General features: G+C 40.4%; 1 long non-coding RNA gene across 1 annotated transcript in view; it reads left to right on the top strand.

Moving 5' to 3' along the window:
* Positions 1-13980, top strand: part of LOC123333112 — a 41482-nt gene extending 27502 nt beyond the window's left edge. Inside the window, exon 3 of the long non-coding RNA XR_006550265.2 lies at positions 13748-13980. This is a non-coding gene — a long non-coding RNA (uncharacterized LOC123333112). The remainder of the gene's footprint in view (positions 1-13747) is intronic.
* Positions 13981-14520: the final 540 nt, after the last annotated feature.

The following is a 14520-nucleotide window of genomic DNA, read 5'->3' as shown; positions in this document are numbered from 1 at the left end:
AAAACCAATACAATATTGTAAAGTTAAAAAATAAAATATATATATAAAAAAAGATGATGCTGTGAAAGTGCTGCACTCATTATGCCAGCAAATTTGGAAAACTCAGCAGTGGACACAGGACTGGAAAAGGGCAGTTTTCATTCCAATCCCAAGGAAAAGTAATACCAAAGAATGCTCAGACTACTGCACAATTGCACGCATCTCACACGCTAGTAAAGTAATGCTCAAAATTCTCCAAGCCAGGCTTAAACAGTATATGAACCGTGAACTTCCAGATGTTCAAGCTGGATTTAGAAAAGGCAGAGGAACCAGAGATCAAATTGCCAACATATGCTGGATCATCAATAAAGCAAGAGGGTTCCAGGAAAACATCTATTTCTGCTTTATTGATTACACCAAAGCCTTTGACTGTGTGGATCACAGCAAACTGGAAAATTCTTAAAGATATGGGAATACCAGACTAGCTGAGTTGCCTCCTGAGAAATCTGTATGCAAGTCAAGAAGTAAGAGTTACAACCGGACATGAAATTACAGACGGGTTTCAAATCAGGAAAGGAGTACATCAAGGCTGTATATTGTCACCCTGCTTATTTAATTTATATTTAGAGTACATCATGAAAAATGCCAGCGGGATGAAGCACAAGCTGGAATCAAAATTGCCAGGAGAAAATCAATAACCTCAGATATTCAGATTATACCATCCTTATGGCAGAAAGTGACAAAAAACTAAAGAACCTCTTGATGAAAGTGAAAGAGGAGAGTGGAAAAGTTGGCTTAAAACTCAACATTCAGAAAACTAGAATCATGGCATCTGATCCTATCACTTCATGGTATATAGATGGTGAAACAATAGAAAGAATGGCAGACTTTATTTTGGGGGGCTCCAAAATCATTGCAGATGATGACTACAGCCATGAAATTAAAAGACACTTACTCCTTGGAAGAAAAGTTATAACCAACCTCAGTTCAGTTCAGTTCAGTCATTCTGTGGTGTCCGACTCTTTGCAACCCCATGAATTGCAGCATGCCAGGCCTCCCTGTCCATCACCAACTCCCAGAGTTCACTCAAACTCAAGTCCATCGAGTCAGTGATGCCATCCAGCCATCTCATCCTCTGTCGTCCCCTTCTCCTGCCCCCAATCCCTCCCAGCATCAGAGTCTTTTCCAATGAGTCAACTCTTAGCATGAGGTGGCCAAAGTACTGGAGTTTCAGCTTTAGCATCAGTCCTTCCAAAGAACACCCAGGGCTGATCTCCTTTAGAATGGACTGGTTGGATCTCCTTGCATTCCAAGGGACTCTCAAGAGTCTTTTCCAACACCACAGTTCAAAAGCATCAATTCTTTGGTGCTCAGCTGTCTTCACAGTCCAACTCTCACATCCATACATGACCATTGGAAAAACCATAGCCTTGACTAGATGGACCTTTTTTGGCAAAGTAATGTCTCTGCTTTTGAATACGCTATCTCGGTTGGTCATAACTTTTCTTCCAAGGAGTAAGCGTCTTTTAATTTCATGGCTGCAATCACCATCTGCAGTGATTTTGGAGCCCCCCAAAATAAAGTCTGACACTGTTTCCACTGTTTCCCCATCAATTTCCCATGAAGTGATGGGACCAGATGCCATGATCTTAGTTTTCTGAATGTTGAACTTTAAGCCAACTTTTTTACTCTCCTCTTTCACTTTCATCAAGAGGCTTTTTAGTTCTTTTTCACTTTCTGCCATAAGGGTGGTGTCATCTGCATATCTGAGGTTATTGATATTTCTCTCAGCAATCTTGATTCCAGCTTGTGCTTCTTCTAGCCCAGCATTTCTCATGATGTACTCTGCATAGAAGTTAAATAAGCAGGGTGACAATATACAGCCTTGACGTACTCCTTTTCCTATTTGGAACCAGTCTGTTTTTCCATGTCCAGTTCTAACTGTTGCTTCCTGACCTGCATATAGGTTTCTCAAGAGGCAGGTCAGGTGGTCTGGTATTCCCATCTCTTGAAGAATTTTTCACAGTTTATTGTGACCCACACAGTCAAATAACTGTGAAAAGAAGAGAAGTGAAAAGCAAAGGAGAAAAGGAAAGATATAAGCATCTGAATGCAGGGTTCCAAAGAATAGCAAGAGATAAGACAGCCTTCCTCAGGGATCAATGCAAAGAAATAGAGGAAAACAACAGAATGGGAAAGACTAGAGATCTCTTCAAGAAAATTAGAGATACCAAGGGAACATTTCATGCAAAGATGGGCTCGATAAAGGACAGAAATGGTATGGACCTAACAGAAGCAGAAGATATTAAGAAGAGGTGGCAAGATACACAGGAGAACTGTACAAAAAAGATCTCCATGGCCCAGATAATCACGATGGTGTGATTAGTCACCTAGAGCCAGACATCTTTATATGGCATTTTGCCTGCATGTCTTGATGAAGATCTTCCTCTTTGAAATCCAATAGTTTTATCTAGGATATGTCTCAGAATTGATTGATGTGGTTTAACTTGTCCAGGTAATTTTTTAATTTCTTTCAGTGTGTACAACTGGGTCTCATTTTATATTTCTGGAGAGTTTTCTGAGATCAGAGTGTTGAATATTATCTCTGGTCCACTGTGTGTGTGTTTTTTTTTTTTTTTTCCCCAGTGACTCTGATCATACTTTTGTTATTCTTTCTTTGCCTGTCTTCCGTTCCACTGCTCTCCTTCTGATTCCTTTTAATTTCTTTCTTTATGTCATTTTCATTCTCTTGTTTATTTTCCTGTATTTCTTGATTGTACCTATACATTTTCATTTGAGTCTATTTTCCCTTGAGTATTTTAAAGCATTTTTGTATTTACTCTTTACAAGGGCTTAAGTGTTAAGGTGCCAAACTAACATCCACATTTTACACAGGAGAAATCTGGGTGTTTATGCCCTGAACAAACGATAGACCTGTTGGAATGGAAGTTCATGAAGTAGAATCCAGGATCGCTGAGTCCTAGGGAGCAATGCTTGCATAACTAGATGGCCTCATCCACATTAGTGCAGGACAGAAGCATCACGACACTAGAGTCACTCTATATGGGTCTGCAAATGCTAAAATATGAGCTCCAGTATCTGGAATAGAGGCTGGGACCATAGTAGATATTGAAAAATGTTGCTGCATTATTATTGAATGAGTCATATCCACATTGAAACTGCAAAATACCCAATCTTTAGGACACCAAACTACAGATTGTAGGCTAGCAGTTCTTGTGATGGTTGATATCTGTATTGACCAGCAAACCACTTGCAAGCCTCCTTACTCTCCCAGTGTCCAGCTGCTGTTGTTGTTTTCCCACTACCCTGCAGCTTTATCCCATCTGCCCTAACAGGCACATGTCTCCCTGCCAAATGGTAAACAAAGCTCTGTGGGAAACTTGAGGGTAAGACTAAAAGGACTACTAGATAAGTGGTTTGTAGCCTACTCACACCAGATTTTTTTTTTTTTTTTTTTTTGACTATTTACTGGACAAAGTGGAAACTCTCCTAAAAAGATCCTGAGGGTTAGACCCTGTAGCAAAAGCCATCGAAGATTATCTGTGGATTTGTCTATAGAGAACAGAGACATGTTTGGGGAGGAGGAGGTAGAAATAACCAAATAATTGAAGAGCATAAAGTTTACAGATTTCTACTCCCCTCTCCATTTTTAAAGATCTCCTTAATTACACAGACCTATGTGGCAACTCTCCTGCTTTTATATTTGCTTCGTTTCACTTATTTGGTCATTTGCTTGCTCCCAGCTACTGGGGAATATATGCAATAGGAAGTGTAGGTGTTTTATTCAGTGAGGTAGTACAGTGGAATATTGAATGTGAACCTCCTTGAACCAATTCTTCCCCTAATCAGTCAGAGTATGCACATTGCCCGGAGAATAAGACTGTTGTGGCAGGAGTGCAAAAGAAGAGACAAGTTTCAGTGTTTGTCTTCCAGACTGGCAGTGAGCATCAGAAATCAGAGTCAGCACCAGGGACTGCTGAAAGCTCTCAGTCTCCTGTGCCAGGAAGCAGAGAGGGAGGCTAGCCAAGGCATGTGGGCCTCGGCAGCACTTGGGCAAGCTCATTGTGTTCCTGATTCTGGGGAGTCTCATTAGCACTTCTTGTCAAAGCCAAGGGAGTTTTCATCAAAAACTGCTGCCTGACTTATCCAGGTGATACCCACCGGCGCTCAGAGACTTTGCTGACATTTATTTAAATAGGCTCATATAGGCCCTACTTCCCTCCCCTTTTCTTCCCTCTCCCAGTCCCTTTTTCAGTCCCTAGGATCTTTGTAAATCAAATGTTCAAAAACGGAATGCAGTGGGCCATGAAACCCAGAGTTGATCATGCTGTAAAGGGAACGTCCGTGGTGCATTACTTAGGGGAGATGAAGCAGTGGAGAAATTCTCAACTGTGAAAAGTGAAAGTGAAAGGCACTCAGTTGTGTCTGACTCTTTGCGAGCCCATGGACTATACAGTCCATGGGATTCTCCGCGCCAGAATACTGGAGTGGGTAGACTTTCCCTTCTCCAGGGGCCCAACTGTATTGCAGGAATTTTTAATGCTTTTAGGTGAAAACAGACATTCTGGGGACGCCAGCTCTTTAAATTATGAAAATATAGACTAGAAACATTTTTGAATGTGTATGTATGATTTAGGTACGACTAAAGAGAAAAGTTTAAAAAGAATTACAGCACTGTCATGAGGTTGTCCTGGTGGCTGGTGTAATTGAACTAGTCATCCCATGTACTGCAATTTGCTTTACTAAGACTACTGATTCAAATGTTAATGTCATTCAAAGACACCCTCACAGACACATCCAGAATTGTGTTTGACCAAATATTATTGGCCTTGGCAAGTTGATACATAAAATTACCCATCCTAGGGACATAATAAACACTCTGGATATAATGAACCAAGTTTGGGGATGGGTAATGCAAGAGAAGGCTCTCAAAACTATTTTTCCTTCTTTAACTATTTTGTTGGATCTCCTGAAAGAGAGAAAAGCTCAAGATGGGGAGAATTGGGATAAGTAATTTTGGGGAAAGGGCAAGGAAGTAAAATACATCCTCTGTATCTTTGTTTTTTATGAGACTGTGATGATGCACGTACACAATTTCTGTCACAGAGAGCCCAACAAGGCAAGCTTTAGTTTGAAATAGTAGAGGAAGAAAAAGGTTGTATCATTTTGAGGTCTGGCACAGAACTCCTCCTAGGGAGAGAAGAGTCATGTTCAGTCATAAATATGAGGATCAGGCTCTTTGGGCATGAGCAAATGGTTTGTGATAAAACAGAGAGTTAGCGAAACACTTCTGCAACAGAAATGATCTTAACCTTGGTGGCAGCTATAGATAAGTGAGCTTGGTTTGAGGAGAAAGATGGACAGTGACATCGTGCAAGGTTAAAATCCTACTAGGAAAAATGGCCATCACAAATTCCCTAGGTCAGTTCAAAAAGAGACGTGTCTAATTGTCAATGTTAAGTCATTTGTCCTGCTGTGCAGCTAAGTAATCCTACCTCTTTCCTTGTTATCTCTAAACTCTTAAGTTAGATCTGAAATACACATCACCTTGGATTGGAGGCTTTTGAGAGAATAAAGGTATCTATGTGTGATTTCAATGGACCAATGGGGTGTAGAACAAACATGTAGGAGATATCACTTGTGACCGAGAGTAAGAATTAAGCTGAAATGACACAGAGAAACATGGGCTTGCCTATCACATCTCTACCCAAATAATTATTGGGAATTTAAGGAGTTCAAGCCAATTTCATGCAAATATTCATATAGTCACCATAGCCAGCTGGAAAAATTAAATATGTTCAGATATTTGGATTACACTGTAACAGAAAACTTTTCTGATGTACATCTTCATTTAGTTTTCAAAAAAAACTGTTGGCCTACATTGGAAGGCCTACCTGGGGTTACAGCCAAAAGTGTATGAAATCATGCATTGGATATTTTGATCCACGTTTGTCCTTTGGTTCTTTTTCCTTAAAAACTAAGCTCTGGCACATTTGCTCTGGGTTGTTTTCTCTTCTTTTCTCTGTGTAAATGCTGTTGCTTTCCTATTCATGCTCAGTGGTGTGTTCTCTGAAACCTATATCAATCAAAGCCTTTCAAAACAGAGCCAATGTGGAGAAGATCTGGAGGTCCCTGCTGGAGTCTCACTTTGAGGTGGGCTTGGAAATCAAAAAATGCAAACTGTGTTAGTAATCAAAATAAGCTCAAAGAATATTTGCTTGGGCAGCACTATAGAGAGCAGTAATAAAATTAAAAAGCCCCTGTGGGTAGTTACATATGAAAAATATTTCTTTACTTATGCAAGGACAGATAAATGGTGAAATAAATTAGGATCTGAAACCCACTTTGGAGGAAGCCTGTGAGAATGGCCCTTTACAGATCCCAGCTGGTTGTCAGAGTCTTCCATGCACCCTAATGGCTCCTCTGCTGTGGTTGCCAGGGACTGACATTCAATCTCACAAAATAAGAGTCAGAATCTCTTCATTGTTTCAAATTGGAGGCTAAATATTCTAATAGGAAGTGGCACCTGAAAACAGGGGCTGAGTATCATGCCAAGGATTTGGAAGGTAAGCCTTGGCTTTTTAAGTCTTTCATTGGCTCATTCATTGGGCTAACAGATGCTTACTAATTCATCATACTTGCTCACTACTGCAAAATACAAACACAATTTAGATATGTTCCTTTACATAAAGGAACTTTCCATTTAAAATGAGAAAGAAGGAAGATACACATAGTCAGAAGTGCCACAGATAAGGAGTGCTAAATGTTATGAGAGTATTATTAGGTATATTTTCACTACTGCTATTATTGTGTTTTTAAGTTATTGAAATGGATGAGGCACTATAGATTTAAGAGGTCTATACTTTATGTCTGCAATTCTTTACCTCTCACTCATCCCTCAACCCACTGTAATCTGATATTCGTCCTCACCAACTTCTAAGAACTATGCTTTGCACACATTATCAATGACCTCCTAAACCTAAAAACTTCAAAAGATCTTAAGTCCTCAAAGCAACCTGATGTCCATACCTTTACTTCCTTCTTTATTTTCTGTTCCATATTGAGAAGGCGGACAAACTCTTCCATTAAGGAGTTGATTTCACCATCAGCTTCCAAAATGGGCCTCTTCCATTTTCCTCCTGTGTCATTGGTTTCTCTTTGCCAAGTCTCTTCCTTTGCCTACGCCATCAATCAAACTGACGCTTTTATCTTGACATCCTTTCCTCTTCTCTTTTCTACTCCCTTTTCCTTGAAAAGTCCCACATGTGAACAGAGCTTTTCCCATCAGCTTTATGTTGTGGACTCCCAGGTTGCTATCTTTAGTTACAGTATTTTTTGTGCTCTCTATTTCTAAATCCCTAGTGAGAAAATCCAACTGGATGTAAGATATCCCAAATTCCTAGTTCTGAAATTGAATTCATTAAATTCCTTCTACATGCATTTTCTATCTGCCCAAATCAGCCCCCATCCTATTTTCTTTATTTCCGAATGGTCCTACCGTAATGATATTCAATGGCTAAGTCGGAAACATAGGGGTCACCCTTCCCTCCTTCCACTGCTTGACACTTACAAATTCCCAGTATCAACTGAACCCACCATATCGTCTTCATCTGCAGAGTTAATTATGGCCTTCATATTTTATTTACATTATTAAAATAGCTTTCTAATGAGTCTTTCCACCTTTTAGCCTTTTCTCACACTGCTACCAGAATTATCTCTGAGGAATCCCAGATAGTTGAGGACAATGGTGGCTGCTTATGTCCATATTTCTTAGTATTTCTTCCACAAACAATGTGGATCAACAAGGAGGAAAAATCAATATGCTCAGCCTAATTTAGAGACAGGGAATAATAAAATTCATACAAATTCTAAGACAGAATTCTGAACAAGCAAAATCCAACCTGAGGTCTCTCATCTGCTGCTGCTGCTGCTAAGTTGCTTCAGTTGTGTCCGACTCTGTGCAACCCCATAGATGGCAGCCCACAAGGCTCCCCCATCCCTGGGATTCTCCAGGCAAGAACACTGGAGTGGGTTGCCATTTCCTTCTCCAATGCATGAAAGTGAAAAGTGAAAGTGAAGTCGCTCAGTCATGTCCAACTCTTAGTGACCCTGTGGACAGCAGCCTACTAGGCTCCTCCATCCATGGGATTTTCCAGGCAAGTGTACTGGAGTGGGGTGCCATTGCCTTCTAGCACCTCCTAAAGCAAGACCTTGCAGTAAGCAAAGAGAGGCTGGAACGATTCTGGGAGAGAGAAGGTGAGAGCTAGAATTGGCTTAGAGTTAACTCAAACCTGCCGCCAGAAAGACTAAGCCTTTAAGAAGTCTGGAAATACTAAATGTGCCGGGTAGATCAGAGCATAGATGAAAGAAAGGAATTTAAAAGTATGCAGGATTTGAGGAGGCAGTTTTTGAAAGGCTTACCTTCTGGAGAGAGAAAAAAAAAAGCCAAAAAGAAGGGAGAAGAGCTAGTTGGCAATTAGTTTGTTTGGGTTGCTATGATAAAAGACCATAAACTCTGTGACTTATAAACAAAAAATATTAGTTTTCACCATTCTGAAGTCTGGAAGTCTTGAGATCAGGGTTCCAGCATGGTCTGGTGAAGACCTGCTTCCAGGCCCTTTTATTGTTTTATCCTTATGTAGTGGGGAAGGCAATGGCACCCCACTCCAGCACTCTTGCCTGGAAAATCCCATGGATGGAGGAGCCTGGAAGGCTACAGTCCATGGGGTCGCTGAGGGTCAAACACGACTGAGCAACTTCACTTTCACTTTTCACTTTCATGCATTGGAGAAGGAAATGGCAACCCACTCCAGTGTTCTTGCCTGGAGAATCCCAGAGACGGAGCAGCCTGCTGGGCTGCCACCTATGGGGTCGCACAGAGTCGGACACACTGAAGTGACTCAGCAGTATGTAGTGGGAGACTCTAGGGAGCTCTCTCAGGTCTCTTTTATGAGGGCACTAATTCATGTATGAGGGCTCCACCCCCATGACCTAATCACCTCCCAAAGGCCCCACTTCCTAATACCATCACCATGGGGTTTAAGATTTTAACGTATGAAGTTAGGAGAGGACATAGTCAATCCATAGGAACACGTGTGCATTTTTTTCAGGTAAAACATCTATCCTTTTCATCAGATTTTCACAAACATCCTTCCATCCAAACAGTTTAAGAACTTATGCTTTTGACAGAGATAGGGAAAGTCTGTCAAGATATGTCAGTACCTTGGGAAAAGGACTATTAGACAGAAAAACAATAATATGTGCTTCAGAAGGAAGAGAATGAGTGGGAGCATTTATTTCATATAGTCAGGCAAAGAACAAACATACCCACTCTAATTAGACTAAAGGTATATCTATGAGGACTGATACTGTGTATAGTACTTTATAAAGTCTGGATTATTCTGTCTGGAGAATGATGAATAATAAATAATTTTAAGATACAAGAAAAAATTTAGAGATGATATATTTCTGAGTTACCAAATGGTAGAAGGCTGAGACTAAGACATTGTAATTCATATACAGAAAATGTGTAACAGTATTGGCTATCAGACTGTAGCCACAAGGACAGACTTTGGCCAATTTGTAGTATTCCATCAGGCAATAACAGGTACCCAATAGGTGAATCAAAGATGACATATTTGTTTCTGATGTTTTCTTTATTTATTTTGCTCCATGTGGACAGAACTTATAGTAAGATAGTGAGATAATTAGAAGATAAAAATAAGATCAGTTCAGTCAGTTAGTTATGTCTGACTCTTTATAACCCCACGGACTGCAGCACGCCAGGCTTCCCTGTCCATCACCAACTCCCCGCACTTGCTCAAACTCATGTCCATTGAGTCGGTGATGCCATCCAACCATCTCATCCTCTGTCATCCCCTTCTCCTCCCACCTTCAAACTTTCCCAACATCAGGGTCTTTTCCAGTGAGTCAGTTCTTCATATCAGGTGGCCAAAGTATTGGAGTTTCAGCTTTAGCATCAGTCCTTTGAATGAATATTCAGGACTGATCTCCTTTAGGATGGACTTTTTGGATCTTCTTGCAGTCCAAGGGACTCTCAAAAGTCTTCTCCAACACCACAGTTCAAAAGCATCAATTTTTCAGTGCTCAGCTTTCTTTATGGTCCAACTCTCACATCCATACATGACTACTGGAAAAACCATAGCTTTGACTAGCTGGACGTTTGTCAGCAAAGTAATATCTCTGCTTTTTAATATGCTGTCTGGATTGGTTATAACTTTTCTTCCAAGGAGCAAGCATCTTTTAATTTCATGGCTACAGTCACCATCTGCAGTCCTTTTGGAGCCCCCAAAATATTCTGTCATTGTTTCCATTGTTTACCCATCTATTTTCCATGAAGTGATGGGACCAGATGCCATGATCTTTGTTTTCTGAATGTTGAGTTTTAAGCCAACTTTTTCACTCTCCTCTTTCACCTTCATCAAGAAACACTTTAGTTCTTTGCTTTCTGACAATAAGGGTGGTGTCATTTGTGTATCTGAGGTTATTGATATTTCTCCCTACAATCTTGATTCCAGGTTGTGCTTCATCCAGCCTGGCATTTTGCATAATGTCCTCTGCATATAAGTTAAATTAGCAAGGTGACAATGTACAGCCTTGACATACTTCTTTCCCAATTTGGAACCAGTCAGTTGTTCCATGTCCTGTTCTCACTGTTGCCTCTTGACCTGCATACAGATTTCTCAGGAGGCAGGTAAGGGGTCTGGTATTTGCATTTCTTTAAGAATTTTCCATGGTTTGTTGTGATCCACACAGTCAAAGGCTTTGGCATAGTCAATAAAACAGAAGTCGATGTTTTTCTGGAACTCTCTTGCTTTTTTGATGATCCAGCGGATGTTGGCAATTTGATCTCTGGTTCTTCTACCTTTTCTAAATCCAGCTTGAACATCTGGAAGTTCACAGTTCACGTATTGCTAAAGACTGGCTTGGAGAATTTTGAGCATTACTTTGCTAGTGCGTGAGATGAGTGCAATCATGCGGTAGTTTGAATATTCTTTGACATTGCCTTTCTTTGGAACTGGAATGGAAACTGACCTTTTCCAGTCCTGTGGCCAGTGCTGAGTTTTCCAAATTCGTTGGCATACTGAGTGCAGCTCTTTAACAGCATCATCTTTTAGGATTTGAAATAGCTCAACTGGAAAAATAAGATAGTAAGATAATTATTTAACAACAATATTTTATAGATACTGGAAGCTTGGCTGTGGCTTTTCTGTATCTAGTTTCATTATTGTCATTATCAGAGCTAACATTGGCTCCACCTTTCTTATTGGGCTATTAAGTTACATACATTACCATGTTTAACCCTTAAAGAAGTCCCTATGTAACATATACCATTATTATACCAGTTGTAGGGAAGTTGAGGCTGATGGCAGCTAGCCCACTTCCTGTAAGGTGGCACCTGCCTTGGCCGATGTGATATTGAAGTCATTTTGCTACTGTGCTCCTCGCAGAATGTTTCCATTTTAGTTATGAGAGAGCACTGAGAAGAGAAAATTAGCATTGGGACAACCTGGCAATATCTTTTGCCTGGAACAGTGATTCAGGATGATGCAGCCTCTAAAAAGGAATCAAGTTTATCGGTTATGATTTGCATCAAACTGCAAACACATTGCCAAGTTGCAGGACAGAAGAGTCCTAGAGGAAAATGCAGAGAAAAGGAGAAAAGAAATGGAGATGTAGTGAGAGAAAAAAGGAAAAGCTGGCGAAAACAGGAAAAAAAAAAGCCAGCTAGCAGAGACTAGAGGCATCTGAGAAGAACAGGAGCATGGCTGCTTCCCCTCGTTCTCCACCCACACAAGCCCTTGTGCTGAACTGTGTGAAAATCTGTGAAGCATGAGAAGGAGCCCACAGTCCATTATTGTTTCTTTTCAGTTTTTTATGAAAATTATTCTTGAATTCAAGGAAACCATTTTCTTCCCCCATGTATTTAACTTTCTTCAGTGTCTCAGGTTGGGATCTTCAATTTAATAAATTTTTGTTGACATATAAGCTTTTCAAGGTATAATTTTTAACTACTGGCTTGAACTGCTTTTTCTATACATTTTGTTTATGACTTTTAAAACTCATTTCCTTTAAAATTCTATCAGTACCAAATAGAATAAAGGAATCTACATACTCCAGAATTATAGGTAATTTCCTTTGTAATGAATTTTAAATAGTAGAATCCAATGTCCCTAGTAATTGACTAATAGTAATAATGGTAGCTTCTGGATGCTGACAGTGGATCAGACTCAGTGCTAAGAAGTTAACATGGGTTAACTCATGGAATTTGTCTATGATCCTGTGTGGGACATCGTGGCAGAGACTGTGGGTTACTTACCAGTCTAATTTTTCTTTTCCTCTCTTCTACCCAAACTTTAGCTGAAGTGATAAAGTGTTTGCTAAAAGATTCCATTTCCAAGCCCACATGGTAGCTTCACAAGGCCCTTGGACTGAGTTCTGTCCAGTGAGAGGTGCACAAAACTATCGTGTGGATATTAGGCTGTCAGGAGCTTCCTTTTGAGCCCACCCTCTACCTTCACCTTGCCTTTTTTACTTTCTGGAACACAGGTGTGATGCCTAATGACTCAGCAGCCAGCATGGACTATGGGAGCTTGAGGAAGGAAGCCTGTGCTGAGCAAGGGGGAGCAAAAAGCCAGAAAGGTCTTAGGTTCTAGATAACTTCCTGAAGCTCCCCCTACCATAAGTTTGTAATTCTTGCATCTGTACCTTTTTAATGAGATAGATTAATCCATATGTGTTTGCTGCTGCTGCTGCTAAGTCACTTCAGTCATGTCCGACTCTGTGCAACCCCATAGATGGCAGCCCACCAGGCTCCCCCGTCCCTGGGATTCTCCAGGCAAGAACTCTGGAGTGGGTTGCCATTTCCTTTTCCAATGCATGAAAGTGAAAAGTGAAAGTGAAGTCGCTCAGTCGTGTCCAACTCTTAGCGACCCCATGGACTGCAGCATTACCAGGCTCCTCTGCCCATAGGATTTTCCAGGCAAGAGTACTGGAGTGAGTTGCCATTGCCTTCTCCCCATATGTGTTTTTTTTTTTTTTCCCTCTTTTTTTTTTTCTTTTTTTAAATTTTATTTTATTTTTAAACTTTACATAATTGTATTGGTTTTGCCAAATATCATTTAAGTCACTGTATTTTGGATAGTCTATTTAATACTATTCCCCAGAACTCTTAGTTGGTACACAGGTATTATCTCAATTTTATGAATGAAGAATCCTATGGTTTAGCCACGTTATGTAACTTTAGTAATTGGATTCAAATTGGGGCCTGATTCTAGAACTCAAAAATTTACTATTGATAGAGAAATTTTTACTGTGAAAATCCAAGTCATATTGCATTCAACAATTTTTAAAAGCAGAAATAGTAATTCATAGAGGAGAAGAGACCACAGCAAGTCAAGGTCATGAATTCCTTTCCCAAGGAAGTCAGATTCATTTCAACAATTGGCTACTGACTCTGGCTACTCCTCAGCTCCTGCCCCTGCTATACAGCCATCATACAGGAAGCCGGATTAGGGTGTGTACAGCTGATTACCAGCAGTGAGAAACAGCAGAGAGTACACCCGTGAAGCAGGGCATATGCATATGCACATAAAAGTGTTTGTATTCCAGACCTGGCAATTAGTTTACCTGCAACACTCTACTTTCCTTCTTGCATATCCTTTCTGACCACAACCACAGCCATTTACTTCAAGACCTGACACTCTTTGCTTTATTCCCCCTCCAGAGGCTGACTCCACCAGTGGGAGCACCAAATGTTATCCAAACCCTCCATGGATGAGGCTACGTCAGTCCGATTCTCCAGTTTAACAACAGAGACCATAGGCTACCTGTAACAGCCTACTGCTGCTGCTGCTAAGTCCCTTCAGTTGTGTCCAACTCTGTGCGACCCCATAGACGGCAGCCCACGAGGCTTCCCCATCCCTGGGATTCTCCAGGCAAGAACACTGGAGTGGGTTGCCATTTCCTTCTCCAATGCATGAAAGTGAAAAGTAAAAGTGAAGTCGCTGAGTCTTGTCTGACTCTTAGCGACCCCATGGACTGCGGCCCACCAGGTTCCTCCATCCATGGGATTTTCCAGGCAAGAGTGCTGGAGTGGGGTGCCATTGCCTTCTCCATGTAACAGCCTAAGGGTTATGTAATTACTGGATTTGAAATCATCTATATTTTGGGTCTCTGCAAAACTTATACATAGGCAAAATAAATTGCATAGACAGAAGGATAAAGCAGATGTATAAAGAGAATGGGTTTAGATAATACACAATTATACTAATTGAAACTTCATAGCATCAACTTATTTGGTTGCCTTCTGTTTTTTCTTAAAATTTCAATCTCAACTTCACTTCTAAGAAGTTTTTGCTATCCTCTCAAAATCAGCTGGTTTCTGCATCTAATATTTCTTCTTTGTACAATATTACTATTTAAAAAATATTTTAAATAATTAATTAATGTCCGTGACCTCCAAGAAACTGTGTCAAGAGGGCAAAGACAATTTCTCAT

The sequence above is a fragment of the Bubalus bubalis genome, chromosome 4, assembly GCF_019923935.1.
Source record: "Bubalus bubalis isolate 160015118507 breed Murrah chromosome 4, NDDB_SH_1, whole genome shotgun sequence".
Classification (NCBI taxonomy): domain Eukaryota; kingdom Metazoa; phylum Chordata; class Mammalia; order Artiodactyla; family Bovidae; genus Bubalus; species Bubalus bubalis.
Note: the sequence above shows the minus strand (reverse complement) of the source record. Positions and strands in the feature narration are given on the sequence as shown.